Below are 27,436 nucleotides of genomic sequence, written 5' to 3'. Positions count from 1 at the left end.
GGCCTCTAAGAATATGGATGTCTGGGCCAGGACTGGAGCAAAGACAACTACCTTGTCTTTCCCTTTGGGGAATCCTGGCACTGACCAACCTGCTCTCTTCTGGGATTTGTTTTGTCAGCTGTGCATGTCTCACTTAAGGAGTTTGGGTCACTTCAGACAGATAGAGGGTACTCTTGTAACCACCCAGTGGATTCACTTTGCCTACTGCCTAGACAGAGCCAATTTATCAAGACAGGGGAATTGCAATAGAGAAAGAGTAACTCACACAGAGCTGGCTGTGCAGGAGACTGGAGTTTTATTATTACTCAAATCAGTCTCCCTGAGCATTGGAGCATCAGAGTTATTAAGGACAATTTGGTGGGTGAGGGGAAGGCAGCCAGTGAGTCAGGTGTGCTGATTGGAGTTGGAGATGAAATAATAGGGAGTTGAAGCTGTTCCTGGGTGGGGACCATAGATGAGCCAGTTTATAGATCTGGGTGGTGCCAGCAGATCCATCAAGTGAAGGGTCTGCGAAATATCTCAAGCACTGATCTTAGGCTTCACAATAGTGATGTTATTCCCAGTAGCAATTTGGAGAGTGAAGTAGCCTCCAGCTGCATGACAATGGCAAGGCAAGTCCCCAGGCAAGAAGGGAGTTTGTTTTGGGAAAAGGCTGTTAATTGTCTTTGTTCTAAACTATAAACTAAGTTCCTCCCCAGAATTAGTTCAGCCTACCCCTAGGAAAGAACGAGGACAGACTGGAGGTTAGAAGCAAGTTGGAGTTGGTTAGGTCAGATATCTTTAACTGTCTCAGTTATAATTTTGCAGTGGTGGTTTCACTCTTCCCCTCCCACTTCCATGACTGAAGGGCCTCTGATGCCAAGTGTGGGGAAAATGCTGCTGGACCAAGTCACACAGGCTCCTTCTAGCCAAGGGTTTCTTCCACACCATGGTCTGGGTTGAAAGATGATTCAGGAGTACTTTGCATTTCTGGAAGGAGAGGATGCAATTAGGCAAATCCCGAAAATGAGATACATGTCATCAATACCAAAGACTGTGTATCTAAGCTAAGTCCTGCAATCATGGGGAAACATTCTGCTTTGTTTGGGCCTCAGAAGGGCCAGGATGTAGAGTGGAAAGCTTGGGGTCAGATGGGCTTAGGTGTGCATCTCATGCTTTGTGAGGTTCATGCATTAAAAAGTAATGATACCAAAATGAGATACCGCTTCCTTTTTTTTTTTTTTTTTTTTTTTTTTTTGAGACAGAGTCTCACTCTTGTTGCCCAGGCTGCTGGAGTGCAGTGGCGCGACCTTGGCTGACTGCAACCTCCGCCTCCCGGGTTCCAACAATTCTCCTGCCTCAGCCTCCCAAGTAGCTGGGATTACAGGCACCTGCCACCACACCCAGCTAATTTTTTGTATTTTTATTAGAGACAGGGTTTCACCGTGTTGGCCAGGATGGTCTCAAACTCCTGACCTCAGGTGATCCACCCACCTCCACCTCCCAAAGTGCTGAGATTACGGGCGTTAGCCACCACACCTCTTCATACCCATTAAGACAGCCATTATTTTTACAAAGTGTTGGTGAAGATAATAGAGAAATTAGAACTCTCATACATTGCAGTGTGAAAGGAAAATAAATCCTGGGGCTCCTAAATCTCTAAGCTAAAGGGAAAAGTCAAGCTGGAAACTGCTTAGGGCCTACCTGCCTCCCGTTCTATTCAAAGTCATCCTTCTGCTCACCGAGATAAATGCATATCTGATTGTCTACTTGAGGCTAATCAGAAACTCAAAAGAATACAACCATTTGCCTCTTTTTTGCTGGGGGGGGAGGTGGACAGAGTTTTGCTCTTGTTGCCCAGACTGGAATGCAGTGGCGCAATCTCGGCTCACTGCAACCTCTGCCTCCTGGGTTCAAGCAATTCTCCTGCCTCAGCCTCCCAAGTAGTTGGAATTACAGGTGCCTGCCACCATGCCCAGCTACTTTTTTGTATTTTGAGTAGAGACAGAGTTTCACCATGTTGGCCAGGCTGGTCACCAACTCCTGACCTCAGGTGGTCCACCCACCTAGGCCTCCCAAAGTACTGGGATTATAGGCGTGAGCCACCGCTCCTGACCCATTTGTCTCTTATCTATGTATGACCTGGAACCACCCTTCCTGGCTTTGGCTTTGGGTTTTCCCACCTTTGCTTCCAGTTGTCCCGCCTTTCCAGACCAAACCAATGTTCAGCTCGCATATATTGATTGATGTCTCATGTCTTCCTAGAATGTATAAAACCAAACTGTGCTCTGACCACCTTGGGAACATGTCATCAGGACCTCCTGAAGGTGTCATGGGCGCACGTCCTCAACCTTGGCAAAACAAACTTTCTAAATTAACTGAGACCTGTCTCAGATTTTCGGGGTTCACAGCAGGTGGGGATATAAAAAGATGAGCTGCTATGGAAAATAGTATGACAGTTACCTTTTTTTTTTTTTGAGGCGGAGTTTCACTTTTGTTGCCCAGGCTGGAGTGCAATGGCACAATCTCGGCTCACTGCAACCTCTGCCTCCTGGGTTCAAGAAATTCTCCTGTTATGCCTAGACCGTTTATTCCCCGAAGAAGACCACCAGAGTCCAGAGTCAAAGCTAAGCAGCAAGGATCTTTATTACAGGTTCGAACCTGGAACTCTCCCTCGCTCGTGAAACGAGACGGGCAGGAGAGCTCCCCCACTCAGCTCCGAACAATGTTATATAGTCTAAGAAAAGTGGGCATAGAGTTATTATACAAATCAGATATATGATTGGCTAGTGTTTGAACAAGGCGATTTGGCTAACTATGATTGGTTCCTGCCATTTCTGATATTTTGGTTCAAACTTTGAGGCGGGAGAGCAGGTTTATGGCAGCAAGAGTTTATCTTACTTAAACACGTCTTGTGACCTTGCCTCAGAACTTACAAAATCTCTGGTACGTGCAAAACAAAATCTCTGGTACGTGCAGAAAACCAAGTACTCACAGAACTTACGAAATCTCTGGTATGTGCAAAGATTAGAGAGCAGAACAAGGGTGTAGCGGGTGGGGGGCGGGTACACATCTATCTTTGTGTCCTTTCATTTCCCCCTTCTCATAAGTAACTGGATGTCCAATCTTGGATTTCCAGAGTCTTATAATATAGCCTCACTTTCTGGGTGCAGGAGAGGCTGGTGATGGCTACGGAGGACCATTAGTTGGATGGTATCAAACCTTTCTCTGACAAATTGTAAAATTTTATTTACCACACAGGGGCCTATAGTGAATAGAAGTAGTAAAGACATTAGGGGGCCTAAAAGGGGTGCCAGAAGGGAAAACATTGAAGAGCTCCACCAATTGTTAGCGGCTGTAGTGAATTGTTGCTTTTTCATTTCTAAGCTTAGTTTGTGTAGGCGTTGGACTCTTTCCTCAACTAACCCTGACTCATTTATATAGAAACAGCATTCTTCTTTGAGGAACATACAGGTACCTCCTTTCTCAGCCGTGAGTAAGTCTAAGGCTCTGCGGTTTTGAAGGGTGACCTGTGCTAGGGAGGTGAGCTGCCGCTGAAGGGAGGCTAGGGAATAGGCGGAGTCTTCCATAGCAACAGAGAATTGTTGTAACAGCTTGTCGTTTTCTATCATGGAGTGTTGTAGGGCCCCTCCTGCTAACCCCGCTGCGACGACAGAGGTGGTTAAGGATATTCCGGCAATTAGTGGTAGAAAAACTGCTCGTCTATGTCGCGCAGTTTTTTAGTTGGGGCGGTCCCTGCCCAGCCTATGAACTCTGCCGGGGTTAGCAGTGTCAGTCGGGGAACTAGGGTAACAGGGATACACAACTGTCCGTCAGAGATGCTTTTGGACAGAGTTTTTAACAGAGTCATATTACACCAGAAGAACACACCAGGGGGAGCATATATGGGACTATTAGGGTATGTAGCCGATTGGTTACAGAGGCTGTTGCTAAATGCCGAATAACAATAGGGGTATTTCTCTTGGTATGGGTCACGGTACAGGGCCACATCGGGTATCGTGACTATCGATGAGTTAAAACCTGTATAGTTTGTGGGAGGGGAGGATAGAGGAACAGCCGTTAATGGTGGTCTTCCTAGGGTTGCACACATAAAGCAAGAGGACAGGTCGCCTAAACCAGTGAGGTTGGCGAATGCTAGCCCTTCCCGTAATAGAGTTAGCCAGGAGAAGGGCTGCAAGTCTTGTGATAGCTTGGTTTCTTGCCTGTGGATTTGTGTGTGGATTAAGGGTTGAATCTGGACTAGACTTCTCCACAGATATAAATGGCTACTGGGCCAGGTACTAGTTGATGAGTAATATACTCCCCCATGTTGTGGGGTTGTCCACCGAGAGTCCCATGGGTCTCTAATTATCCAAGTGTAAGTGACGGGAGACTCAGTTTTGTAAAAATACTACCTTTGTCGTTCTCTCCAGTATCGGACAGAGTGCGTCTTACAGTAGCTATATGGGCAACCTGCACTCTGGTGCCACCAATAATTTTTACAATTATATTCAGTTTGATCATATTCAAAACAGATCATGGGTATTGCTGGTTGGGCAATCTGGAACCTAGTGAAATTGAGGTAAACTATAGTATTACACCCTGAGGGGGGGCAGTCTGCGCTAGCTAGCAGTTTACCCGCTTGGGGGGTTTCCCCGGGGTGAGTTTTGTTCTTATAGAGCCAGAACCTCCAGACATAGGGATTAGATGGCGCAGCAGTGAGGAGAGTCAGATGCATAAGGCATAAAAGCATAGGTAAGCTAGACATGGTTACGGCTATGGGGATGACGGCGCAGGGTTAGCTTTAAGGGATTGTTCTTAGCTTTGTCTACAGTCCATGTAACTGGTGCTCCAGACGGCTCGAGAAGGTCGGATGTTGGGTCCACTGGTTTGACGTGTGTGTAGTGGATCCACGAAGCGATGCCTTCTACTTTGAGAGCGGTGGGAGTAGTCAGGAGTACTTGCAGTGGTCCTTTCCACCTGGGTTGAAGAGTTTCTTGCCGGTGGCGCTTGACTAGGACCCAGTCTCCCGGCTGGAACGGATGAGGCGTCGGCAGAGGTCCTGCCTCGTACAGTTCTCGTAGTCTGGGCCAAATTTCCTGGTGAATTTTCTGTAAGGCTTGTAAGGAGAACAGGAGCTCAGAGACATTTTCAGTTTCAGGTTTGAGTAAGTCATCTTTTAGACTGGGGACCAGGGGTGGGGGTCTGCCATACATGATTTCATATGGTGTGAGGCCTAGTCTGTAAGGGGTATTTCGGGCCCGGAACAGAGCGTAGGGGAGAAGTACTACCTAATTAGCGCCAGTCTCCATGGTCAATTTAGTTAAGGTCTCCTTCAGAGTCCGATTCATCCTTTCTACCTGTCCTGAGCTTTGGGGCCTATAAGCACAATGTAATTTCCAATTTGCCCCCAGAATGGAAGCCAAATTCTGACTTACCTTAGCAACGAAGGCTGGTCCATTGTCTGACCCTATTTGGACGGGAAAGCCATACCTGGGGAGGATTTCTTCCAAAATTTTCTTTGCTACAACCTGAGCAGTTTCTCTCTTAGTTGGGAACGCTTCTGTCCATCCTGAAAAAGTATCTACAAAGACAAGTAAGTACTGATACCCATATTTTCCAGGCTTTATCTCAGTAAAGTCTATTTCCTAATAGATACCAGGCCTAGTTCCTCTACACCTAATTCCTGCGGTGGTCTGGGTTTGGGGGCAAGCGTTGTTTAGTTGGCAGGCTTTGCATTTTGTTGTGACATCGCTGGCCAGTTCAGCTATGCGCCTGATTCTAAACTTGGCGTGCCTGATTAAGTCCATCATTCACCGGGCACCCAGGTGGGTTGTCCGGTGGATGTGTTCCAACACCTGCCGTCCTAATTTTTCTGGTAGGATGGTTTGGTCATTTATATCAGTCCACCACCCATTTTTAACCTGTTTTAGGGGAAGCGTGTTCATCCATTCGCGATCCTGTTCGGTATAGTCGGGAAAACATGGCAAATTTCGCGGGCCAGGATCGGGGAGCTGGAGCGCGAGGAGCTGACTGGGAGCTTTTGCTATGCTCCTTGCGGTTTGGTCGGCTAAGAAGTTGCCTCGAGCAATTGGCGTAGTTGGTTTCTGATGCCCAGGGCAATGTACGATAGCCAATTTCTTTGGTTTCCACAAAGCAGTTAATAGAGCTAGGATCTCTTGCTTGTTTTTTATTTCTTTGCCTTCGGCTGTTAATAGTCCCCTTTCTCTGTAGATGGCCCCATGTATGTGCGCAGTAGCGAAAGCATAGCGGCTATCCGTGTATACTGTTAGTTTTTTCTCTGCCCCTAGGGTGAGGGCCTGTGTAAGGGCTATCAGTTCGGCTCTTTGGGCCGATGTCCCTGGAGGCAAGGGTTCCGTCCAGATTACCTCAGTCTCTGATGTTACAGCCGCTCCTGCATACCGCTGGCCTTGGTGGACATAGCTGCTGCCATCAGTGAACCAGGTGAGTTCCGTGTCGGGGAGCGGACGATCTTGCAGGTCCTCCCGCACCCCATGCACCTGAGCCAGTATCTCAGTGCACTCATGGGACGGGGCGTCCAAGTCTGGATTTGGCAGCAGTGAAGCAGGGTTTAAAGAGGTTGGGGGCAGAAAAGTTATTCTGAGGGGGTTTAACAGCAGTCCTTGATAGTGGGTGAGCCGGGCATTACTCATCCATCGGTCCCGGAGGACGCCTTCAATGGCATGCGGGGTTATAACGCGCAACTCTTGCCCCATGATAAGTTTATCAGCGTCTCGGACCATTAGGGCGGTCACCGCGATTATCCGGAGGCAGGGTGGCCAGCCAGCAGCCACTGAATCTAATTTTTTTGATAAATAGGCAACTGGCCTCTGCCAGGGGCCTAGGTACTGTGTTAACACGGCTTTTGCAACACCCTTACTTTCATCCACGTATAAGTGGAAGGGCTTGGAGACATCAGGGAGCCCCAGCGCGGGGGCTGATAACAAGGCAGTTTTGATTTGCTGAAAGGCCAGCTCAGCCTCTTCCGTCCAATTGAAGGGCTGCCTTTCCTTTGTTGCCTGGTATAGGGGCTTGGCTAACTCAGCAAATCCGGGTATCCATAACCTACAGAACCCTGCCGACCCCAGGAATTCTCTCACTTGCCGTGTTGACTGGGGTCTAGGGATGCGTAGGACTGTTTCCTTTCGGGCTTTGGTTAGCCAGCGTTGCCCCCCTTTTAATAGGTACCCCAGATAAGTTACCTCCGACTTGCAGATCTGAGCCTTTGTTGCTGAGGCTCGGTAGCCTAGCTCCCCCAGAGTCTTCAGGAGGTCCTCAGTCCCTTGAACACAAGTTTCCGGGGACCTGGCCGCTATTAAGAGATCATCAACATATTGCAAAAGAGTTATTTCAGGGTGTTGCCGCCGGTACTCACCCAGATCTTCATGAAGGGCTTCATCGAACAGGGTTGGCGAGTTCTTGAACCCTTGTGGCAGCCTGGTCCATGTTAGCTGACCGTTGATGCCCCTCTCAGGATCTGTCCATTGAAATGCAAAGAGTTCTTGACTTTTGGGAACCAGAGGAAGGCTGAAGAAAGCGTCTTTTAGATCAAGAACGGTATACCACTGTTTTTTGGGATGTAAGGCACTCAGAAGGGTGTATGGATTGGGCACAGTGGGATGTATGTCCATTACCCTTTTATTAACTTCTCTTAAATCCTGTACTGGCCTGTAGTCCGTACTGTTGGGTTTACGAACAGGTAACAGTGGAGTATTCCAGGATGAGTGGCAAGCCCGTAGGACTCCCTGGTCTAGGAGTCGGCGGATATGGGGCGTTAATTCCTTCTCTTGCCTCCAGGGGCATAGGATATTGCCAAACCCGAACCGGGTCCGTCCCTGGCTTAACTTCCACAAATATGGCAGGTCGATGTTTAACTAGCCCCAAGCCCCCAGTTTCTGCCCACGCTTCAGGGAAACGCTGGAGCCAAGAGTCAATTCCCTGATCGGGGGGCTTTTGCTCTTGATGGAGTCTGTACTCATCTTCTAAGGTGACAGTCAGGATAGATATTGGCCTGTTTTGGGAATCAGTTATCTTGGGCCTTTCTGGCTCAAAGTGGATTTGGGCCCCCATCTTTGTCAGCAAGTCCCTCCCTAGTAGAGGGCAGGGGCTCTCTGGGATGACTAGGAAGGAATGGGAGACTTTTCCCGTTCCTAAGTCTACAGTCCTCTGGGTTGTCCAGGGGTATTTTTTGATGCCTGTGGCCCCGTGCACCCAGGATGTTTTCTTAGACATTTTTCCAATTGGTTTGGTTAGGACTGAGCGTTCCGCCCCAGTATCAACCAAGAAGCGAACTGGGGACCCCTCCACTTGCAAAGTTACCCTGGGTTCGGGGAGGGGTCCGAACCCCGTCCTCCCTAGTCAGAGTCCTGGGTAACGAGTATGGAGGTAGGGTTAGCTGGTCTCCGTTTCTTTGGGCAGTCTTTAATCCAGTGGCCACGTTCCTTGCAATAAGCACACTGATCTTTTTCTAATCCTTGCCTAGGGCCTTGCTTTTTCTGCTTTCTGTTTTGGCCATTTCCTGCCTGGGGGAAAGCTGCTACTAAGACTTTGGTCATTTCTTTGGTTGCCTTGAACTGTTTTTCTTCTGGAGTATCCCTATTATTATAAACTCGCTGGGCCATCTGAAGGAGGTCCTGAATCTGCTTTCCCTCTAAACCTTCTAATTTCTGGAGTTTTCTTTTAATATCTGGTGTTGCCTGGTTTACAAAGGACATTACTACCGCTGCCTGATTTTCCGGTGCTTCCGGGTCCATAGGGTAAACTGTCTGAAGGCTTCCATTAATCTCTCTAAATACACAGCGGGGCTTTCTGTCTTACCTTGTAACACAGAATATACTTTAGCCAAATTGGTGGGCTTGCGAGCTGCAGCCCGGAGACCCGCCATTAGAGTCTGGCGATAAATGAGCAGTCGTCCCCTACCTTCTGCCGTGTTGTAGTCCCATCTGGGCCGGGTCAAAGGGAAAGCCGCATTAATGAGGTCAGGATTTGCAGTTGGCTGGCCGTCATCTCCTGGAACCAGTTTTCTGGCCTCAACTTGGATTCTTTCCCACTCCTCCGTTGTGAACAGGATTCGGAGGAGCTGTTGACAGTCATCCCAGGTCGGCTGGTGAGTAAACATGACACTGTCTAACAACGAGGTTAGATCTTTGGGATTATCTGAGAACCGAGCATTTTGGGACTTCCAATTGTATAAATCACTGGTGGAAAAAGGCCAATACATGAGACGGGAGAGCCCGGTATCATCGAGCGATCCTATTTCTCTGAGAGGCAGGGCTACAGTGGAGTCAGGGAGTCGGGAAGCTTGGTCCCGCTGTACGCGGCCTCGTGTTCGGCCGGCCGGCCGGCCCCCCCAGGTTACTTTCGCTCTCGGCTGCTTCCGTTTCTCGGTTTCCCTCTACGGAAGCACCACCCTGGGGGACTGGGTCCTGCGGGATAAGGTGCGGATATGGTGGGGGAAATGTGGGTTCTAACGTTAGGGGGTCCTGGCTGTCCGGCAGCACAGGGGCCGAGGGAGCAGAGGGAGTCTTTTGTCTTGTAGGTCGCGTTACTAGGACTTTGCAGGGCTCAGGGATGAATGGAGTTATCCAGGGTGGTGGGTTTTCCACAAGATCCTGCCACACTAGAATATAAGGAATTTGATCAGGATGTCCTGACTGCCCTGGCAGGAAAATCTTAGTTTTTACCTTAGTAATAATAGAGAGACAGAAAGTTCCTTCGGAGGGCCACCCTACGCCGAAAGAGGGCCACTCCGAAAGGCAGAAAGTAACTAGCTTTCCCTTCTTTAGTTCTACGCTTAAGTTACGCCCCCGAGCCTTCACATCCTTAAAATTGGTAACAAGGAGTGAGAGCGGCGTGCTCTGGTTGTTGCCCATCTTTGGACTGCTCCTACAAAGAGAAGGGGGACGAAAATGAGTGTGAAGCAGAGGGGAGTATCCGACAGGTCCGGTCCTGGAAGGGGAAGAAAAGGTTTTATGTTTCGTTTTGGGCTTACACTTAACACTTAACAATAACGGACAGACAGTAATAACGATGAGCATTCGCGAGCGCGTGTCGGACTTCCGACCTGAGTCAGACGGGGCAACCAAGGATGGAGGCCCCCAGATGGGCACTGGGGAACGTCTCCCACCAGTCCCGAGTGGCTGTCTTCTAGCGCGTCCGCCAAGACCGTGCCACTTACAGAACAGACCAATACAGATTACAGATTACGATTTCGCGAAATTTCAGGGAGACAGACAGAGACAAAGACAGAGACAGTGACAAAGCCGGCTTACCTACAGATTAAGATCCGTTGACTTGGGGGTCTGGTGGGCTTGGGGGAAATCCCGGACGAGCCCCCATTTGTTATGCCCAGACCGTTTATTCCCCGAAGAAGACCACCAGAGTCCAGAGTCAAAGCTAAGCAGCAAGGATCTTTATTACAGGTTCGAACCTGGAACTCTCCCTCGCTCATGAAACGAGACGGGCAGGAGAGCTCCCCCACTCAGCTCGAACAATGTTATATAGTCTAAGAAAAGTGGGCATAGAGTTATTATACAAATCAGATATATGATTGGCTAGTGTTTGAACAAGGCGATTTGGCTAACTATGATTGGTTCCTGCCATTTCTGATATTTTGGTTCAAACTTTGAGGCGGGAGAGCAGGTTTATGGCAGCAAGAGTTTATCTTACTTAAACACGTCTTGTGACCTTGCCTCAGAACTTACAAAATCTCTGGTATGTGCAAAACAAAATCTCTGGTACGTGCAGAAAACCAGGTACTCACAGAACTTACGAAATCTCTGGTATGTGCAAAGATTAGAGAGCAGAACAAGGGTGTAGCGGATGGGGGGCGGGTACACATCTATCTTTGTGTCCTTTCACTCCTGCCTCAGCCTCCCGAGTAACTGGGATTATAGGCAAGCACCACCACACCTGGCTAATTTTGTAGTTTTAGTAGAGACAGGGTTTCTCCATGTTGGTCAGGCTGGTCTCAAACTCCCGACCTCAAGTGATCTGCCCGCCTCAGCCTCCCAAAGTGCTGGGATTACAGGCATGAACCACTGCATCCAGCCGAGAGTTTCTTAAAAAGTTAAATATAGCATTACCATATTATCCAGCAAGTCACTTCTAGGTAGAAACTCAAAATAACTGAAAGCAGGCCGGGCGCGGTGGTTCATGCCTGTAATCCCAGCACTTTGGGAGACCAAGGCCAGTAGATCACCTAAGGTCAGGAGTTCGAGACCAGCCTGACCAATATAGTGAAACCCCATCTCTACTAAATACAAAAAACTTAGCCGGGGGTGGTGGCACATGCCTGTAATCCCAGCTACTTGGGAGGCTGGGGCAGGAGAATCATTTGAACCCAGGAGGCGGAGGTTGCAGTGAGCCAAAATTGCACCATTGCATTCCAGCTTGGGCAACAAGAGCGAAACTCCATCTCAAAGAAAAAAAAAAAAAAAGAAAGAAAGAAAGTGTATAGAGGTTACCACGGATTAGAGGGAAAGAATGTGGGGTTACCGTTTAATGGGTGAGGGGTTTTTGTTTGGAAAAAATTCTGAAAATGGATAGTAGTGATGGTTGAACAACATCGTGAATGTACTTAATGCCACTTAACTGTACACTTAAAAATGGTTAAAATGAAGGCCAGGCATGGTGGGTCACACCTGTTATCCCAGCACTGTGGGAGGCTCAGGCAGGCGGATCACCTGAGGTCAGAAGTTTTCTAGCCAACATGACGAAAACCCATCTCCACTAAAAATACAAAAATTAGCCAGGTGCAATGGCATGGGCCTGTAAGTCCCAGCTACTCGGGAGGCTGAGGTGGAAGAATCGCTTGAACCTAGGAGGCAGAGGTTACAGTGATCTGAGATCTCACCACTGCACTCCAGCCTGGGCAACAGAACAAGACTCCATCTCAAAAAAAAAATGGTTAAATGATATTAATAAAATTCATATTATGTATATTTAATCACAATAAAAATCGATCTGAATTTTAAAGTCCTTTCATTGTAGTTTTATTGGGGATTTGGGAAGAGTGAAATTAGCTACACATATTTAATTCACTTTTTTTGTTGTTGTTGTTTTTGAAATGGGGTCTCGCTCTGTTGCCCAGGCTGGCATGCCGTGTCACCATTTTGGCTCACTGCCGCCTCTGTCTTCCAGGTTCAAGTGATTCTCCTCCCTTGGCCTCCCAAGTAGCTGGGATTACAGGTACACATCACCACACCTGGCTAATTTTTGTATTTTTGGTGGAGATGGGGTTTCTCCATGTTGGCCAGGCTGGTCTGGTGATCCACCCACCTCAGTCTCCCAAAGTGCTGGGATTACAGTTGTGAGCCACCACGCTCAGACAGCAGAGGTCTTTTGTCATACATACCAGAAGAGCAATCACACACATCTTCATCCCTGAAGTCCTTTTTCCTGTCTTTTGAATTTCTTTCAAATTTCAAAAGCAATATAGGAATTCACGGTTGTTACCAAAAAACAAAAAACAACAACAACAAAAAAAAAAATCTCAAATTATAACTGTGTGAAAGAAAGATCACTTTCACACATCTCCATCCTATTTCCACCTTTACATTTCAACCTCCAGTCACTAACTGACTGAAATCACCACTGGCTTGTACCTGTCAAAGCTTCCCAGCAAGCTTCAGGTAGCAGCCTGAGCCAGGACCCAGGTCTAGCAGCCTCTTCTCAGGAAAGCCCCTGGTGTTCTCATGTCTGACTGCCACCCCTACTGCTGCCTTGTGTGTGTGTGTCTCTCTCTCTCTCTCTCATATACAAACACACACACACACACACACATACACACACACACACAGCAGCAGCAGCAACAGTCTATTGTAAGATTGAAGGAACTTCTGTATCCTCTTTTTTGTCTCTCTTTTTGTTTTTTGAGACGGACTCTCTCTCTGTCACCCAGGCCGTACTGCATTGGCACGATCTTGGCTCACTGCAACCTCCACCTCCCAGGTTCAAGTGATTCTCCTGCCTCAGCCTCCCAAGGAGCTGGGATTACAGGTGCATGCCACCACGCGCAGCTAAGTTTTGTAGTTTTAGTAGAGACAGGGTTTCACCATGTTGGCCAGGCTGGTCTTGAACTTCCAACCTCAAGTTATCTGACCACCTTGATCTCCCAAACTGCTGGGATTACAGGAGTGAGCCACTGCTCCTGGCCCTGTATCCTCTTCTCTTTTTCTTTTCTACCAGAGGTATCAGTCTGGAGATTCCATATAGGTTGTGGGTTCCTTTATTTGCTTGAATTTCCAGATGGAGAATCCCTGACACAATCCAGATGCATGAACCAGGGTTACTAGTTACAAGCAAAGCATCCAGAACCAACTCCAACAGGTTTAAGAAATGGAACATATACAATGAATATGAAAAGAACCGGAAACTCAGGCCTGGGAAATAGGTCCAAGGGAAGCTATGCAGCCAGAGTACAGCAAAAATTATGCCATAAAATGAGACCAGTGATAGGAAATAAGGCCAGTGCTGCAACTACCTGGTGTCAACAGGGGACCTGGGACATCACTGCTGGACCCACTGTCAGCCCTGGACTCCCTAACATTTGTTCCAGGACATCTGCACTGCCCCACAACCTGGATGGTGCCCTTGCTGTGGTTGATAATCCTAGAAAGGATTCTTTGCAACACAAGGTCCCAGTTCAGATCTGCGCAGGATGCAGTTGATTAGCGAAGCCTGTATTATAGATGCCCATGTTCTATGTGCAAAGAAACTGGAAAAGCAAGTGTCTGGTCTTATGGCTTCTATAGTTGAAGATTAAGGTCTTGTCTGCCACCAAAAGGCAGCCTTAAAAGTCAAAACTCCATTTCACCCATCTTCACCAAGATTTTCTTCAGCCTCCTGAGTTACTGTACTAATCACTGCCCAGACATCATGTTTCCTTGTAGTGCACAGCAGAGTTCCTGAAGATTTAAATAAAAAAATCAACTGAAGAATGACTTCTGATGCTGGCAATGAAAGACACTTGCTTGGATGGAGGCAGAGTGTGCGTGCGTGTGTGTGTGTGTATAATAATTTTATGGCATCCTCAATATATTTGATATTATTATTGATTTTTTTCAGGTTTTTATTTTTATTTTTAGAGACAAGGTCTCGCTCTGTTGCCCAGGCTGGAGTGCAGTGGCATGATCATAGCTCACTGCAGCCTCAGCCTCCTAGGCTCAAGTCATTCTTCTGCCTCAACTTCCCACATCACTGAGAGAACAGGCATGAGCCATTGTGCCCAGCTGGTATTTTAAATTTGCATTTTTGTATAGGCAATATACTCATCTGGTTCAATATAAAAATTTTAGTTCTTAGAAGTCTTGCTTGCACTCAAGTCACCATCCAGCCCATTACCTCCCTGCTGGCCTTTGGTAGAGAACCACTTTACTGTGAATCTTTCCAATTTTTGTTTGTTTGTTTTGTTTTGTTTTTATAGAGACTGGGTTTTGCCATGTTGTCCAGGCTGGTCTCGAAGTCCTAGACTCAAGCAATCTACCCACCTTGGCCTCCCAAAGTGTTGGGATTACAGGCCTGTTTTTTTCCAGTGTTTGTTTATGCAAATAAAAGAAAATATGAGTAAGTATTCTTATTTCCCTGTCTTTCTTACAAAAACAGGTAGCATGTTGTTTTTACTGTTCTGCATCCTGCCTTTACATTTAACAATATTTTCTTGAGAAAAAAAATTTTTTGGGGGGGGGACAGAGTTTCAGTCTATTGCCCAGGCTGGAGTGCAGTGGCGTGATCTTGGTTCACTGCAATCCCTGCCTCTTGGGCTTGCATGATCCTCCCACCTCAGCCTCTCAAGTAGCCGGGACTACAGGGAGTGCACCACCGTGCCCAGCTAATTTTTGTAGTTTTTGTAGAGACAGGGTCTCACTATGTTCCCCAGGCTGGTCTTGAACTCCTGGGCTCAAGTGATCTGCCTGCCTTGGCCTCCCAAAGTGCTGGGATTATAGGCATGAACCACTCTGCTCAGCCAATAAATTTTTATATCAATATATAAAAATCTTTTGTTACTTTTTTACTTTAAAAGTACTTTCATCTGGGCCGGGCATGGTGGCTCACACCTGCAATCCCAGCACTTTGGGAGGCCGAGGCAGGCAGATCACTTGAGGTCAGGAGTTCGAGACCAGCCTGACCAACATGGCAAAACCCCCTCTCTACTAAAAATACGAAAATTAGCCTGGCATGGTAGCGCGCATGTGTAATCCCAGCTACTCAGGAGGCTGAGGCAGGAGAATCACTTGAACCTGGGAGGCAGAGGTTACAGTGAGCCCAGATCGTGCCACTGCACTCAAGCCTGGCGATAGAGAGAGACTCTGTCTCAAAAAAAAAAAAAACAACTACAACAACAAAAACTTTCATCTACTATATAGATGAACTATGGTTTATTCAACCAAACACAACAGATGGACATTTGGGAAGTTTCCAGTATTTTGCTATTAAAAACAATTTAGCAATAAGTAAACTTTATCTTATAGTAAACCATAGTAAATATAGTAATACAGTAAATAATCTTATAAGTAAATAAATTTTTTAAAAACCCAGTCTTACAGTAAATACACATTATTTTGTCCATATGCAGGAGTATCTGTCAGATGCTGTTTAGAAGTGGGATTGCAAGGTTAAAGTGTGTGTACATTGTAATTTTGGTGGATAGTGCCAAATCTCCTTCTATGGGGGAGGTGCCAGTTTGCACCCAGACCAGCTGTGTATGAGCATGCCTGTTTTCCCACAATCTCAGAGTGTGCTGTCAGCCTTTTGAATTTTTGCCAATCTGATAGGTGAGAAACTTAATTTCAGTGTGGGTTAGATTTGCATTTTTCGGCTCATGCCTGTAATCCTAGCACTCTGGGAGGCCGGGGCGGGCAGATCACTTGAGGTCAGGAGTTCGAGACCAGGCAGGCCAACGTGATGAAACTGGTCTCTACTACAAATACAAAAATTGGACTGGCATTGTGCCACGTGCCTGTAGTCCCAACTACTCAGGAAGCTGAGGCATAAATATCGCTTGAACCCAGGCAGCAGAGGTTGCAGTGAGCCAAGATCACTCCACTGCACTCCAGCCTGGGCGATGGAGGGAGACTCCATCTCAAAAAAAAAGAAAAAAGAAAAACGCAGAAAAAGCATGCACATAGTTTTTAGGAAAAGCAATGCAAATTACCCTTAAAGATGTGAAAAAATGTTTAGCTTCACTCATAACAAGAGAAATGCAAACGTTTTTGTTTGTTTGTTTGTTTGTTTGTTTGTTTTTTGAGATGGCATCTCCCTCCATTGCCCAGGCTGGAGTGCAGTGGAATGATCTTGGCTCATTGCAACTTCTACTGCCTGGGTCCAAGCGATTCTCCTGCCTCAGCTTCCTGAGCAGCTGGGACTACAGGTCACCACGCCTGGCTAATTTTTGTATTTTTAGTAGAGATGGGGTTTTGCCATGTTGGCTAGGCTGGTCTCGAACTCTTGACCTTAAGTGATCCGCCTGCCTCAGCCTCCCAAAGTGCTGGGATGACAGGCGTGAGCTACTGTGCCCACCCTGCATTTTTCTATAAAACTAGTGGTCTTCAACTTGATTTCTAGAGGTTCTTTTGGTGGTGGTGGTGGTGTGTTTTTTGTTTTGTTTTGGTTTTTGTTTTTTTTAGTTTGGGTTTTTTTTTTTTTTTTTTTTTTTTTTTTTTTTTTTTTTTTTTTTTTGTTGAGACGGAGTCTCGCTCTGTCGCCCGGGCTGGAGTACAGTGGCCGGATCTCAGCTCACTGCAAGCTCCGCCTCCCGGGTTTACGCCATTCTCCTGCCTCAGCCTCCCGTGTAGCTGGGACTACAGGCGCCCCCACCTCGCCCGGCTAATTTTTTTGTATTTTTAGTAGAGACGGGGTTTCACCGTGTTAGCCAGGATGGTCTCGATCTCCTGACCTCGTGATCCGCCCATCTCGGCCTCCCAAAGTGCTAGGATTACAGGCTTGAGCCACCGCGCGCCCGGCCTAGTTTGGGTTTTTTTTGAGAGAGAGAGAGATAGGGTCACACTATGTTGCCCATGCCGGTCTTGAACTTCTTGAGTCAAGAGATCCTCCTGCCTTGGCCTCCCAAAGTGCTGGGATTACAGGAGCGAGCCACTGTGCCCAACCATCTTTTTTTTGATTGTTAGGTTGCAATAATTCTTAATATATTCTGGAAATAGTCTTTATCAGACATATATAATTGCAATTATTTTCTCCCATTTTATGGATTGACTTTTCATCTTTGTTTGTTTGTTTGTTTGTTTGTTTGAGTCAGAGTCTTGTTCTGTCACCCAGGCTGAAGTTCATTGGTACCATCTTGGCTCACTGCAACCTCCGCCTTCCCGGTTTAAGTGATTCTCACGCCTCAGCTTCCGGAGTAGCTGGGATTACAGGCATGTGCCACCGCGCCCAGCTAATTTTTGTATTTTTGGTAGAGACGGGGTTTCACCTTGTTGGCAAGGCTGGTCTCAAACTCCTGACCTCAAGTGATCCACCTGCCTCGGCCTCCTAAAGTGCTGGAATTATAAACATGAGTCACCATGCCCCCTTGACTTTTCACATTTTTGCTGGTGTTTTTTGAGTTCCAAAAGTTTTAAATTTTGATGATGGCCAATTTAGCCTTTTCTCCTTGCTTGTATGCTTTCAGTGTCATATCTAAGTAGGCATTTATTCTTTCTTTCTTTTTTTTTTTTTTTTTTTTGAGATGGTGTTTCACTCTTGTTGCCCAGGCTGGAGTGCAATGGTGCAATCTCGGCTCACTGCAACCTCCGCCTCCTGGGTTCAAGCGATTCTCGTGCTTCAGCCTCCTTAGTAGCTGAGATTATAGATGCCTGCCCCAACGCATGGCTAATTTTGTATTTTTAGTAGAGAAGAGATTTCGCCATGTTGGCCAGGCTGGTCTCAAACTCCTGACCTCAAGTGACCCACCCGCCTCAGCCTCCCGAAGTGCTGGCGTTACAGGCGTGAGCCACCACGCCCAGCTTGTAATTTTTTTAATAGCCAGACATAATGCACTAGGTGAAAGGAGCTTCTGTAAATGGGTCTTTAGTCCTGTGGTGGTAAGGTTTATAAGGAGAGGAAGTGTTCTATAGTCCTGATGTTTCCATCTCAGTCTTTTAGTGAGCCTGTGCCTCTGGACTGGAAACTTCAGAAGTTTCTCTCTCTCTCTCTCTTTTTTTTTTTTTTTAGACTAGGTCTTGCTCTGTCACCCAAGCTGGAGTGCAGTGGCACAAACACAGCTCATTGCAGCCTCGACTTCCTGGGCTGAAGCAGTCCTCCTGCCTCAGCCTCTGAGTAGCAGGGACTATAGGTGTGTGCCACCATGCCTGGCTAATTTTTTAATTTTTATTTTTTTATTTTTGAGACAGAGTCTCACTCTGTCACCAGGCTGGAGTGCAGTGGCACAATCTCAGCTCACTGCAACCTCTCCCGGGTTCAAGTGATTCCCCAGCCTCAGCCTCCCGAGGAACTACAGACTAATTTTTTGCATTTTAGTAGAGACAGAGGGTTCACCATGTTGGCCAGGATGGTCTCGATCTCCTGACCTCGTGATCAGCCCATCTTAGCTTCCCAAAGTGCTGGGATTATAGGCATGAGTCACTGCGCCCGGCCAATTTTTAAATTTTTTGTAGAGACAGGGTCTCACTATGTTGCTCAGGCTGGTCTTGAACTCCTGGGCTTAAGCAATCCTCCTACCTTGGCCTCCCAAAGTGCTAGGTTTACAGGTGTGAGCCAGTGTGCGAGACTTTCTCAGTTTTTTTCTCCCCACTTCGGTGGGAGAAGATGGCTACAGTGGGCTTGAATTGGGTATTTTCTGCAGTTTTGTTGGATTAGTTGCAAGTTTTCCACAAGGTAATTAGCCCATTTATGCCTGAGGTTGCAATTTTTTGAATTTTTGCAATGACACTTTGGCGATGACCTTGAGCAGTAAGATATAAATAACTCCTACATGCTTAGTGTTCCAATAATGGAACACTAGGCATAAATAATCAAGTAAGGAGACCTATGTCATTTATTTATTTATTTATTTTTAAAGACAGGGTCTCCCTCTGTTGCCCAGGCTGGTCTCAAACTCCTGGCTTTAAGCAATCCACCCTCCTCAGCCTCCTGAGTAGCTTGAATTACAGGCATGAGCCACCATGCCCAGCTCCTGCATCATTTAGAACAGCTGTCTTCCTGAAGTCTTCACCCATCTCTGTGTCTATTCCCTCTTGGTGAACTTGGTCCTGTACTTTAATAGCTTTCTCACAGTCATCTATCAATATCGTGCCTTCAGTTTCCAACAGAAGACTTCATTTTTTGCTCCATAAGTTCTTGGTAATCAAGTTTTATATCCCTCCTCTTATTTGAAATATCAGTTGAATTCACCATTTTATATGTCTTTCAAAATATTAACTTACTTTTTCTTTTTGGGGCCTTAATTATTTTTTTCTGGTGAAGTTGTACTCTACCCATTAGAAAAACATGACCTATTAGCATAAAAGTGAAGGAGCAAGTTTGTTTTGAGCTTAAAAGCTGAGCTATTCATTGAGTGGTCCACTGTCAACTGAGATGTAGGAGTATTTCCTGCATTGGCTGCACAGCCCCGGGGCCCTTAGGCAGAGAGCCCTACTCCTGAACCCACAGAGTCTAAGGCAGCAACTGGCATTGCCTGCCCGCCAGCACCCATGCTGGGCAGATGCTTGCCCAGTCTCTTTTTGTTGTCCTGGAGCAGGGTTCAGTAAACAACAGCCTGTGGGCCAAATCTGGCCTGCTGCCTTTTTGTAAATAAAGTATTATTGGAACACAGTCACATCCATTCTTTTACATATAATTTATGACTGCTTTCATGCCACAGTGGCAGAGCTGGGCAATTGTAATAGAGATCAAAAGGCCTGTGAAGCCTAAAATATTTACTATCTGGCCCTTTACAGAAAAAGTTTGCCAAGTCCTGTTCTGGAGAACTGGAACTGTGAAGGGAGCTTGGTAGTCTTGTCTTTCTAGGCTGTTCCAAAGCCCTAACCTGGCATGAAGGGGCCGGCTGGGGTGTGGTCATGGCCCTTCTGGCTCTTCCATCCTGGCTGATGCCCATTTCCTACTTGCTAACAAAGAACAGTGTCTTAGTTTGAGTAGCCCCAGGAGCCGACTCTGAGACAAGGATTTAAGTGAAACTAAGTGATTTTAGAAGGGATCCCTTGATACCTCAGTAAGGGAAAGGGGAAATGAGAGAGAGGGAAGGAAGTCAACAAAGAGTTTGTCATGAAGCAAGTTACCACTGTGGGCAGCTAGAGCTCTGTTCCACCGTGGAGCCCTGGAAGCCAGTGTGAAACACTGCCTCAGTGCTACTGCACCTGAAGAGGGAGGAAGCTGGGGTATTTATAAACCAGCTCCTGCCAGTGATTAAGTAAAGGGCTGCTGCCAGGAGGCATTAATTGTTTGTCACTTGTGGTCTGGGTTTTTGTTTTGTTTTTGTTGTTGTTGTTGTTGTTGTTGTTTTGCTTTCTTGAGGCAGAGTCTTGCTGTCATCCAGGCTTGAGTGCAATGGTGCGATCTCGGCTCACTGCAACCTCCACCTTCCAGTTTCAAACAATTCTCCTGCCTCACCCTCCTGTGTAGCTGGAAGTACAGATGTGCACCACCACGCCTGGCTAATTTTTTGTATTTTTGGTGGAGACAGGGTTTCATCATGTTGTCCAGACTGGTCTTGAACTCCTGACCTCAGGTGATCTGCCCACCTCAGCCTCTCAAATTGCTGGGATTATAAGCGTGAGCCACCACGCCCAGCCACTTCTGGCCTGTTTTGAAGAACAGCGAATGCTCTCAGGCAATTAGTTGCAAGTTCTGGTATTCAGAAGTCAAGCCAGCAAGCAATGAAATGGTAAAGGTTAAGAGGGTGCAGGCAGGATACCAACAGCATCTGCTACAAGAAAATACAGATACCAAAGTGGCTGTGTGCAAAGATCCTCGGAGTGGAGGGTGTGATTCCCAGAAAAAGCAAAACAAAACAAAACAAAAATTCCTCTGGAAGCATCTAGTTGAAATGGTCTGAGTGTGCATTTCTGTCTGTGTGATCCTGGCCAACCTCCCTCTACTCACGGGGGTTCAAGGTGCCTATCTGTGAGGTTGAAATAATATGACTGGCCTCCTCCCTGACCTGGGGAGGGGCACATGACTCATAAGACAGTCAAAGATATAGGCACTAAAGTGTTGGAATGTTTATTTTCTCCCCAAATGGGAATCCTATTATTTTTACTGATAACAAGAAGTTATATTGTAAATGGGGTTTTGTTTGTTTTTAGACGGAGCCTTGCTCTGTTACCCAGGCTGGATCTCAGCTGTTACCCAGTGGCACGATCTCAGCTCACTGCAACCTCCACCTGATAGGTTCAAGCAATTCTCCTGCCTCACCCGCCAACCCCCAGTAGCTGGGACTACAGGTGTGCACCACCATGCCCAGCTAATTATTGTATTTCTAGAAGAGATGGGGTTTCACCATGTTAGCCAGGCTGGTCTTGAACTCCTGACCTCAAGTGATCTGCCCACCTCGGCCTCCCAAAGCTTTGGGATTACAGGCGTGAGGCACCACACCTGGCTGTAAATGATATTTTTAAAATCCAGAGCTGTAGAAAATAGAAAATTCTAAATGCACCCCAAAGCTAGCCACACCTAAATGTTTAATGTAACTTTCCAGATGTTCGGTGTATATACAAATTTATATTTTTACATATAAAAATTCATAGGGAACATAATAGTTTTTTTGGGGGGAGGGTGGGGGATGAAGTTTCGCTCTTGTTGCTCAGGTTGGAGTGCAATGGCGTTATCTCAGCTCACTGCAACTTCCGCCTCCCAGATTCAAGTGACTCTCCTGCCTCAGCCTCCCAAGTAGCTGGAATTACAGGCACGCACCACCATGCCTGGCTAATTTTTTGTATTTTTAGTAGAGACAGGGTTTCACCATGTTGGCCAGGCTGGTCTCAAACTCCTGACCTCAGGCGATCCACCCGCCTCAGCCTCCCAAAGTGCTGGGATTACAGGCATGAGCTACCGTGCCATGCCACATAATACTTTTTAATCTGCTTTATGTTTGTTACTTGACAATATACTGAGGGCATATTGGCATACATTGAAGGATATGCATGTACCTTATACTTTTTAATAACTAAATATGGCCAGGCACGGTGGCTCACGCCTGCTCATTTTTCCATTGGAGTACTAATTTTTTATTTGATTAACATGAGCTCTTTATGTATTAAGGATAATACATCATGAAAATATTGGCAATGTCAATAGTAAACTCTGATGGAAAGATGACACACAACATCACTTGCTTAAATTTACATAAGGCCGGGCGTGGTAGCTGAGTTCAGGTGGCTGAGCCAGGCTGAGTTCGAGACCAACCTGGGCAACATGGCGAAACTCTGTCTCTACAGAGAATACAAAAATATTAGCTGGGTGCAGTGGCATGTGCCTGTAATGTGCCTGTAGTCCCAACTACTTGGGAAGCTGAGGTGGGAGGATCACTTAAGCCTAAGAGGACAAGGCTGCAGTGAGCTGAGATCATACCACTGCATTCCAGCCTGGGTGACAAAGTGAGACCCTGTCTGAAAAAAAAAAAAAAAAAAAAAGAAAGAAAGAAAAGAAAAGAGGCTGGGTGCAGTGGCTCACGCCTGTAATCCCAGCACTTTGGGAGGACAAAGTGGGTGGATTGCCTAAGGTCAAGAGTTCGAGACCAGCCTGGCCAACATGGTGAAACCCTGTCTCTACTAAAAATACAAAAAATTAGCTGGGCATGGTGGCAGGCACCTGTAATCCCAGCTACTCAGGAGGCTGAGGCAGGTGAATCGCTTGAACCTGGGAGGCGGAGCTTGCAGTGAGCTGAGATCCTGCCATTGCACTCCAGCCTGGACAACAGAGCGACACTCTTCTCAAAAAAATAAATAAATAAATAAAAAGAAGAAAAGAAAAGAAAAAAGAAGTAATAGTTGGGGGCAAAGGCAGAGGACAGAAAGGGCTTTATCTTTATCTCCCTTAATCCCCATCTGCTCCCCTCTGGCCATCCTCCTTCCCTCCTCTCATCATTATTTAAATACATAATTACATAAAATTTCTGTTGTTTAGCAGTAAAATGTGTAAATAAAAGTGTCTGTGGAAAGTTGCCGTTTGTGCGTGATTTAAATGGAAAGGCTGTGCATGCTATGTAAATATAGCTGGGAGGAAAGCCCCTGAGGCCTCCCCTGGAGTGGTGGTCAGCCGGAGGGGAGGAATCCCTCTAACAGGTGACCTGGATTCCCAGCCATGGTGGGCAAGCCTGGCTCTGGGGTGGGACAGTGGTGGAGGGAATGTGAGGAGTTTCCCCGTCTCTAATAAACCCTCAGATCCATGAGACCCTGTGTGAATCACCTGTCACCAGCGTCACTTGTTTTTTTTTTTTTTTTTTTTTTTTTTTTTTTGAGACGGAGTCTCGCTCTGTAGCCCAAGCTGGAGTGCGGTGGCCGGATCTCAGCTCACTGCAAGCTCCGCCTCCCGGGTTCACGCCATTCTCCGGCCTCAGCCTCCCGAGTAGCTGGGACTACAGGCGCCCGCCACCTCGCCCGGCTAGTTTTTTGTATTTCTTAGTAGAGATGGGGTTTCACCGTGTTAGCCAGGATGGTCTCGATCTCCTGACCTCGTGATCCACCCGTCTCAGCCTCCCAAAGTGCTGGGATTACAGGCTTGAGCCACCGCGCCCGGCAACCAGCGTCACTTGTAAATGACAAAAGGAGGTGCAGAGTATCTGCTTGAAATGCCACACCCAGCCCTGGCTTGCAGCCTCACCAGTGAGGACTTGGGAGGAGAAAAGAGGCACACCCTGCTGGTGATGGGCGTGCGAGCGAGGGTCCGGCCAACCCTTTGCTGACCTCCTGGGCAAGCTTGAAGCCCCTAGTTGCAAACCTCAGTCAATCCATCTCCTATTGTGCTTTGTTTTGAGAAGAAGACTTTAGTTTTACAGTGCGGGTGTGGGCTTCAACACCATAATGGGTTAACTTCTGCATAGAAAATTTGAAAACTAGAGGCTTTGTTCCATCTTCAAAAATTTAATGAAATGTATCTACTAGGTATTAAATCACTTCCCTGCTGCAAAGCTCAGCCCATCAGATTTTACAGAAGCTGTGGAGGATGAACTGTGTTCCAAGGACAAAGATGTATTCTGGCTTTCCATTGGGCCCAGCCTCAACCTGAAGCCAGCAGAGAGTCCTCCTCTCCCAGGTGTCCCCGACACCTGCAGGGCACAGGGTGTGCCTTCAGGTCAGTCAAAAGAGGTCCTTTAAACTTTTTCATTTCTCAATGTATTTGTTTAGACACAAGACCCTTTTTACAGATGCAGTCACTGAGCCCTGAGGGCTGCTGTACCCAGGCCAAGGTCACGTGGACTTGAGGCCAAGTCCCAGAAGGCACAGCAAGAGGACAGGAGGCCAGTTGTCTTTCTTCGGCACTGGAAGACCTCCCAGTGTTCTGGTGTCCTAACACCAGGGTCTCTCCTCCATGTCCCTTAGCTAAGTGCTTTAATGGAGACAGAGCAACCCAACATAGCCACACCAAAGGCCCTGGGCACAGAGGCTCAGCCTGCTGCTGCCTGGGGAAGGTGGCTGACAGAGGCTTCCAGCTCCCAGCTCCCTACAGGTTGCAGCCAAACCTCCCTGGGCACACCTCACCCCACCTGCCACCCAAACCAAGTGCACAGCGCCCTGGGAGCCTGCACTGTGAGAGACAGCCTGAACTAGAATGGCCTGCCGAGGACTCTAACAGCAAGACTCAATTGCCACCTCCTCCCCTGGGCCCCTCAGCGGGAACCAGTTGTTCTTGTGCTTCTATTGGAGCAACTAATTACATCTATTATTGGAGCAATTAATTTGTTGTCCATGTGACTGTTCCACTGTGGGCTCCTGGAAGGCAGGACCTATTTCATGTACGTCTTTGTAACCCTAGATGGAAAGCAACTTGCCCAGCACAGGAGGACCCAAGTGACGCTTTCCCATGTCACCCCTTTTCTAGGCAGTTTCCTTTAGGTATGGTCCCCTCTCCTGAGGCACCACAGTGCCACACAATGGCAAGATGGCAGTATTGAGCTGTCTGGGGAGGGCTCTTCCACTCCACACCCTGCTGGGGGCCACTTACAGCAGGGATTGAAGGTAAGGGGTCACCATCCTGGCAGGGCCGTCCTGCATGCCACAACGAAGGTCCAAATGGGGTTGAAATGGCAGAGAAACACACCCAATGCCTTTGTGGGCTCCATGTATTGCAGTATCTGCCTGAGGCTCATGCAGTTTCTCTCCCTGTCCTTTTTTTGTGGAGACAGAGGTATCCCTATGTTGCCCAGGCTGGTCTTGAACTCCTGGGCTCAAGCGATCCTCTCACCTCAGACTCCCAAAGTTCTGGGATTACAGGCATGAGCCATACCGCCCGGCCCTAGTTTGTATTATTATTCCTTAGAGAACAGCACTGCTGGAAGCAAGGGGCATGTCTGATCCATTTTATTCTCACAGGCTGGTCTATGGTAAAAATTAAAAGGTACTGCATCTATGCAATGCATAGGAACAGCCAGCCTTTGACTGGGTCTTAGTGAGCAGAGGGAGTCAGGGGTCTGGCATGAGAAGACCCCCATCCCACTCCTGCCTGAAACTTTCTCACTGTGTGGCTGTGGGCATGTCCCACCCTTTTCTGGGCCTCAGTTTCCCCATAGGAAGTCAAAGGAGTTGCACTAGACTGTTACAAGGCTGCTGTGATCCTCCTGGGACCTCAGGACTCCTGATCTCAGAGGATGGCCTAGTTTTTCTTCTCTGAATCATCCCTACCCTCCAGCCTTTTCCTCAGATTGGCAAGGCTTAGTTACAGGATAAAGCTTCCGTGTTCCAGGAGATAGATAAGAGCTGGTGTTCCAGAGAAGGAGTGCATTTGGCCTGGGAGCAGAGGAGCAGCCCTGGGCCACAGGGAAGGGAGGAGAGGATCCTGTGTTCCTAGGAAGGATGTGTCTATTACAGGGCGATGCCAGGGAGCAGAGATGCCTCAGGCCTGGATTCAGATGGAGAACAGAAAGGGGGCCCCAGCTGTGCCAAAAGGGGATAGGGCCACCACTACACACTAGAGGAGATGGACATGGGCGTGGAGGGTGGCAGGGACACAAAGTGAGCTTTCAGCGTTTGCATCCTGTGTCCAGCCAACAAATGTGTGGCATCGCTCCCAATAGCGAGGGAAGTGACTTCAAAGATGAGTAAATGGAGTGATTCTTCACCTGGGGAGGAGGACGGCCCAGCTCTCCAGGAGGAATGCCAGAATAGCAAATGGGGCCGGGAGGCTTTTAAAGATAAAAAGAAACATTCAATAAATCTAGGATTTTAATAAAATAACAACCAAATACAAAGCTCAGCCAGTTCTCTCAGAGATGCACAAAAGCTGGAGTGAGAGAGTGTTGCAGTAGGAGCCTTGGTTTAAATCTCGAGAAGAAGCTGGGCGCGGTGGCTCACCCCTGTAATCCCAGCACTTTGGGAGGCCAAGGCGGGAGGATCACCTGAGGTCAGGAGTTCGAGACCAGCCTGCGCAACATGGCAAAACCCCATCTCTACTAGAAATACAAAAAATTAGTCGGGCGTGGTGGCAGGCGCCTATAATCCCAGCTACTTTGGAGGCTGAGGCAGGAGAATTGCCTGAACCTGGGAGGCAGAGGTTGCAGTGAGCCAAGATTGCATCACTGCATTCCAGCCTGGGCAACAAGACAGAAACTCCGTCTCAAAAAAAAAAAAAAAAAAAAAAAAAAAAAAAAAAAGGCCAGGGACTGTGGCTCATGCCTGTAATCCCAGCACTTTGGAAAGCCGAGGCGGGCGGATCACCTGAGGTCAGGAATTCGAGACCAGCCTGCCCAACGTGATGAAACCCCGTTTCTAATAAAACAAAAATCAGCTGGACGTGATGGCGCACACCTGTAATCCCAGCTACGCAGGAGGCTGAGGCAGAATAATCGCTTGAACCTGGGAGGCAGAGGTTGTAATGAGCTGAGGTTGCACCATTGCACTCCAGCCTGGGCAACAAAGCAAGACTCTGTCTCAAAAAAAAAAAAAAAAAAAAAAAAAAAAAAGAGTCATCACTGGGACCCTGGACCTCCTTGGCAGCTGTTGTGGGCCCTGTTTGTGGAGAGTGTGGTGGGGGCAGGCCATGTGTGCAGATGGGCAGGCTGTGATTACACATTAGGGTCCAAACTCCCATCACTCTCTGAAGTGGCCCTCTATAATGATGCTTGGGCTTTGTCTTAGACATTTTACTTCTGACTGGGTATGGTGGCTCACACTTGTAAATCTCAAATGCTTTGGGAGGCTGAGGTGGGAGGATTGCTTGAGGCCAGAAGTTGATGACCAGCCTGGGCAACATAGCGAGACTTGGTCTTTAAATGCATAAATAATAGAGGCTGAGTGCCGTGGCTCACGCCTGTAATCCCAGTACTTTGGGA

General features: G+C 47.5%; 1 protein-coding gene across 6 annotated transcripts in view; it reads left to right on the top strand.

Moving 5' to 3' along the window:
- The first annotated feature begins 1,805 nt into the window (after positions 1 to 1,805).
- Positions 1,806 to 27,436, top strand: part of SNCG (synuclein gamma) — a 389,209-nt gene continuing 363,578 nt past the window's right edge. Inside the window, exon 1 of one of the 6 annotated variants that reach the window (XM_050803891.1) lies at positions 1,806 to 1,811. The gene's annotated coding sequence lies outside the window, so the exon portion shown is untranslated. Of the gene's footprint in view, positions 1,812 to 5,174; positions 5,183 to 10,824; positions 10,829 to 11,277; positions 11,283 to 15,668; positions 15,675 to 21,054; positions 21,059 to 27,436 lie in introns of those variants that run through there. The other 5 variants (XM_050803907.1, XM_050803898.1, XM_050803911.1 and 2 more) reach the window with 5 other exon arrangements.

The sequence above is a fragment of the Macaca thibetana genome, chromosome 9, assembly GCF_024542745.1.
Source record: "Macaca thibetana thibetana isolate TM-01 chromosome 9, ASM2454274v1, whole genome shotgun sequence".
Lineage (NCBI taxonomy): Eukaryota > Metazoa > Chordata > Mammalia > Primates > Cercopithecidae > Macaca > Macaca thibetana.
The sequence above is the reverse complement of the archived record's forward strand: the minus strand, read 5'-3'. Positions and strand labels throughout refer to the sequence as shown.